This window comes from Symphalangus syndactylus, chromosome 2 (genome assembly GCF_028878055.3).
Source record: "Symphalangus syndactylus isolate Jambi chromosome 2, NHGRI_mSymSyn1-v2.1_pri, whole genome shotgun sequence".
Taxonomy (NCBI): Eukaryota; Metazoa; Chordata; class Mammalia; order Primates; family Hylobatidae; genus Symphalangus; species Symphalangus syndactylus.
In genome coordinates, this window is record NC_072424.2 from 118,815,713 (window position 1) to 118,821,712 (window position 6,000).

The window sequence follows — 6,000 nt, forward strand, 5'->3', positions numbered from 1 at the left end:
GATTTACTGGGAAGGGGAAGAAGAAAACATACAGGGTGAAGGAAGTTTTTGATATCTTTACTCTTTTGGTGGTTACATGGACATATACATTGGGCAAAATTCATTGAAATGTACATGTAAAATGGAAACATGTATTGCATGTAAATTCTACCTCAATATAGTTGACTTTAAAATTCTGTAAGGGTTGTCATAGGGTAGACGTGTGCTAAGGTCCTTACTATTCTGGAAGAAAGTTATTGCTTAACAGTAGCTTTTATTTGGTTTTGATTAATAGATTTTATTTTTAGAGCAGTTTTAAATTTACAGAAAAATTGAATAGAAAGTATGGAGTTCTCCTTACACCTTCCCCACAATCTTCCTAATTATTAATATCTCACATTAGTGGGCGTTTTTATAATCAATGGACAAATGTTGATCCATTATATTAACTAAAGGTCATAGTTTGCATGAGAGTTTCACTCTTGGTGTTGTACAGTTCGATGGGTTTTGACAAACATACAACGTCATGTGTCTATGGTTACAGTAGTATACAGGATAGCTTCACTGCCCTATAATTTGCCTATACTCCGCTAATGTATTCCTCTGTCCCTTCCTGCAAATCCCTGGCAACCACAGGTCTCTAAAATTTTGCCTTCTCCAGAATGTCACAAAGTTGGAATTATACAGCAGGTACTTTTCAGACTGGCTTCTTCTATTTAAAAATATGCATTTGAAGTTTCTCCATGTATCTTCATGACTTTATAGCTTATTAACTCATTTCTTTTTAGTGCTATATTCCATTGCATTGGTGTGCCATTTTTTTTTATTCACTCACCTGTTGTAAGACATCTTGATGGCTTCAAATTTTGACAATTATGAATGAAACTGCTATTCCCTGTTATGTGTGGGTTTTTGTGAAGACATAATATTCGATTCATTCGGGTTAATACTGTGGAGAATGATTGCTTGATTATATAATAAAAGTATGTTTAGTTTTGTAAGAAACTGCAAACTGTTTTCCAAAGTAGCTGTGCCATTTTTCAATTCCACTGGCAATGAAGGAGATATCCTGTTGCTTCACATCTTCAGCAGCATTTGGTCTTTTGAGTGTTTTGAATTTTGGCCATTCTAATAGGTAGGTAGTGATATCTCATTGTTTTAATTTTAAATTTTCTAATGACAATGATGTTGAGTATCTTCACATGCTTATTTACCCCATATGCCTTCTTTGGTACAGTGACAGAGCGATAGCTTTTTTATCACTTGATGTAAGAAGTTATAAGTTCTAGGCTAACCAATAAAATAACTAAAATAAGAGTATATAACTGATAGAAAAAAAGAGGAATGATTAAATAGTATACACTTAATTCAAAATATTACAACAAAAAAGAGTAAAAGGAAAAAAGAGTACAGAAGCAAATAGAAAAAGCAGAATAATTTTTGAAACTTAAATTCAAAGATTATCAAGAAGTTCAACAAATACGAAGTTATTAACTAATCCAATTAAAAGGCAAAAGAAAGCAGAGCAAATGCCAATGGTATTCTTTCAGCAAGAGACACTATAAAATATAAGATTAGCAATAACATTAAAGTAGATGATGGAGGAAGAGATGTAAGTAAATACTAATCTAAATAAATCTATTGTAATTATACTGAAAATCACAAATCATTATTAATTAAAAAAACCCTTTGTAATAAGATTTTTTTCAATCTATCAGGGAGAAATATAGACTTAGAAACTTCTTTTTGTTTTCAGATAGGGTCTTGCTCTGTTGCCCGGATTGAAGTCAGTGGCATGATCACGGTTGACTGCAGTTTTGACCTCCCAGGCTCAAGTGATCCTCCCACCTTAGCCTCCCAAGTAGCTGGAACTACAGGCATGTGCAATTGCGCTTGGCTAATTTTTTGACTTTTTGTAGAGATGGAGTCTTGCTATGTTGCCAGAGTTGGTCATGAACTCCTGGGCTCAAGTGATCCTCCCAGCTTGGCCTCCCAAAGTGCTGGGATTACAGCCGTTAGCCACTGTTCCTGTCCCATATACTCTTAATAACATAACCTCAAACTAGATAAAGCACAAACTGAAGGACCTAAAAAGAGAACAAGTTTGCTACAATAATGGAAAAATTGAGGAAAATACCACGGGAACTGTAAAACATAAAAAATCAGAAAGGTTATAGAATGTTAAAAGCAACAATTAGTAGTGTTACTAATGTATCCCAATTGATAAATTCTTAAAACAGAAACAAAACAAAGATGCCTACTACTTAGTGATATACGCAACGATATGGACAGATATCATGAGCATTGAGCTGAGCAGAAGACAGACACTATGCTTGTTCAGTATTGTACTGAGAATATTAGACATTCTAATAAATCAACAACAATACATATAGGGAATAAAAGATGAAAATGAATGTAGTTTGTCTAACAAAACACCATAAACTAGATGGCTTGTAAACAACAGAAATGTACTTCTTTTTTGTTTGTTTGTTTTTCATGAGATGGGGTCTGGCTCTGTCACCCAGGCTGGAGTGCAGTGGGTGCCATCTCGGCTCAGTGCAACCTCCACCTCCTGGGTCCAAGCAATTCTCCTCCCTCAGCCCCCTGAGTAGCTTGGATTACAGATGTGCACCACCATTCCTGGCTAATTTGTGTGTGTGTGTGTGTGTGTGTGTGTGTGTGTGTGTTTTTAGTAGAGATGGGGTTTCACCATTTTGGCCAGGCTGGTCTCAAACTCCGGACCTCAGGTGATCCCCTCACCTCGACCTTCAAAAGAGCTGGGATTACAGGCGAGAGCCACCGCACCTGGCAGAAATTTACTTCTTAACAGATCTGGAGGCTAAGAAGTCCAAGCTCAAGGCACCAGTGGATTCAGTGTCTGCTGAGGGCCTAGTTCCTCATACATGGTGACTTCGCGCACATGTCCTCTTATGGTGGTAGGGATGAGGGCCTCTCTGGGTCTTCTTTCATAAAAACGCTAATCTCACTCAGGAGTGTTCTGGCCTCATAGTCTAATCACTGCCCCAAAGCACTACATTCTACTACCATCACCTTGGGGATTAGAATTTCAACATATGAATTTTGAGGTAACAAAAACATTTAGACCATAATGCATATACATATATGTGTGTGTGTGTGTGTGTGTGTGTATTGAAGAACCAGTTTTTTTGTGTGTGTGTGTGTTTATGTACGTGAATTCTCTCCAAGGCCTTTGTAGATTCAATATAAATCCAGTTAAAATTCTAACAAATAGGTATATCTGATGGTCATTTTTATAAAGCCGCTTTGAAAGTTAAGAAATGTAAACCTCCAAGAATTGCCGACAGACTCAAAGGAGAAGAAAATGGAAAAATTTACTCTGTTAGATGCCAATATTTACTAAATATCTATAATAATTAAGATGGTTTATACAGGTACAGGAATAGACAAGTACATGAATGGAATATAAAAAGAGATATAAGAACACAAAATGAGACTGAATATGAATGGAGAGAAAGACGCTGCTTTCAAAAAATGTTGCTGGGAAGAAAATGGCTACTAACGTGGAAAAAAAAAATGGCTACATATTGGAAAAAAAAAAAGACCAAGTCCTTTACTATACATCACACACAAAATCACAGATGAAGTACAGATTCAAATGTAAAAGGTGAAGCAATCAATGGTATATGTGATGGTTAATATTAAGTGTCAACCTGATTGGATTGAAGGATGAAAAGTATTGTTCCTGGGTGTGTCTGTGAGGGTGTTGCCAAAGGAGATAAATATTTGAGTCAGGGGACTGGGAGAGGCAGACCCACCCTCAGTGTGGGTGGGCACCCTCGAATCACCTGCCAGTGCGGCTAGGTTAAAGTGGACTTGCTGAGTCTTCCCATCATCATCTTTCTCTTGTGCTGGATGCTTCCTGCCCCTGAATATGGAACCCCAAGTTCTTCAGCTTCTGGACTCTTGGACATACACCAGTGATTTGCCAGGGGCTCTTGGGCCTTCAACCACAGACTGAAGGCTGCACTGTCAGCTTCCCTACTTTCGAGGTTTTGGGACTCGAGCTGGCTTTCTTGCTCCACAACTTGCAGACAGCTTATTGTGGGACTTCACTTTGTGATCATGTGAATCAATACTCCTTAATAAACTCCCTTTCATATATACATCTGTCCTATTAGTTTTGCCCCTCTAAAGAACCCTAATACAATATACACATTAAAATAAGACCAAATGTTAATGAACACATAGTAAGGATTTATTAAACAACACACAAAAAGAAAGCTATATATGTAGTGTCTACTCTGTGTATATGTATATACACACAGAATATATATGTGTGTCCACACTGTATGTATATATATACACACAGAAAATAATCATATATTTGTATAGAGGATAAAATTTACAATATTTTTAAATGGCTGCATTGTTTGAAAGAGTCAAAACTGAAAAAAGTGAAAAAGCATGGCATATTCAAATATAGATTATCATACAGTCACTAAATTGAAAAACAGGCAAGATGTCTAATATATTTTTCAATGATAATATTGAGCAAAAGAAGCCAACCTACGTAAATGTGCACACTTAATTTTTAACAAAGGATAATAATTTAATAAAACTATAAAGAAATACAATAAAGTAATGATAACACAAACCTTTGTAATAAAGCCTGATTCCATTTTTCAGGTTTGATTGCTGAGAGCATTGAAACTCCCGCCTCTCTGTCTTTCCATCTTGCCTTGTATCTGAGCAAGCCAACAATAAAGTTCACATGCTCACTCCCTTAGTGCCGGGGAAGTTCCAACCACACAAGGCTGAAGCTCTGTACAGTGTGAGGACCTCATCCTAGCCCCATCACCTAACTACAATAAAAGACAAAGCAGTCACTTGTCCTTTCTCTCTCTAACTTTAAAGACCTGTTTGAGAGCCTCCTCTGCTCTCCCAGGAAAGCCTCACTATGAGTAATAAACCCCTCTTTTTGCCATGTGGGATCACCAGTCTCAAAATCGGAACCATATGTTGGTTGGGGGTTTGCTCCTACTGCACACCCTTACATGGTGTAGCCCCCAAATTGCCTTTATAATGGTTGTCTCTGGGAGCTGGGGAGGAGAATGCTATCAGGCAGGAGCACACTGAACTCTAATTGGGGTACATGAATGCTTTTTTTCCAACATTGATAAAATTTGCATTTATGCTTTATATTGTTATATGTGTGTTTTATTCTTCACAATTAATACAAGAAAGATAATGCAAAGGGATAACAAACGCGGCACCTGAGATAGTTGTTACTCATCACAGCAAGGCAGATGGCTACCACTGAAGAAAGGGACACACAAGTCTTTGAAATTATATTTCACAAGCTCGCTGGTAGGTCCACTGGTGTATGATGACGATGAAAATGATTATGATTATTAGAAGACTACATGAGTATTATGTATGGTATTAAATATTTTAGAACAAAACTTTGTTTTTAAGAATGAAGCAAGTTGTTTTGTTACAAAGCATAAAAAGCATATAAGAAAGTAACTGGGGATTTTGGGGAGTAAAATTGAAGGTACAATTTGGACCCCATAATAACATTTGTAATTTTACTTTTTTTCTATATACTACAGTAGAAATAATATTTTGAATGAAAGCTGCACATCATTTTTGCTATCATTTCTAACAGAATAAACGTATTTAGTATGCTCATTTATTACTACCACAGAGAAAGGGGCAACTAGTTATCTCAAGTTCTAGGAGTGTGAGACGGGAATACTCGTTTTCCAGGATGAGGTTGTGATTTGACACCGAGGAAAGCTGAGTCTGACACTGAGAAATCTTATCTCTAATCAGAGGTATCTAAAAAGTGAGTAATAGAATTAGAATTAGATTAGGAAAGATGTTTATTCCTAAGCTTCTGGTTTGTGAACTTTTCTTTTGGTTCTGTGTTATGTAAGAGCCAGAAAGAAACACAATGTTTTTTGTTCCCTCATAGTAGTCTTTATCTCTTTATCCTTTGTATTACATTTCTATTTCATTTGGTAAAGCTTTTATTCA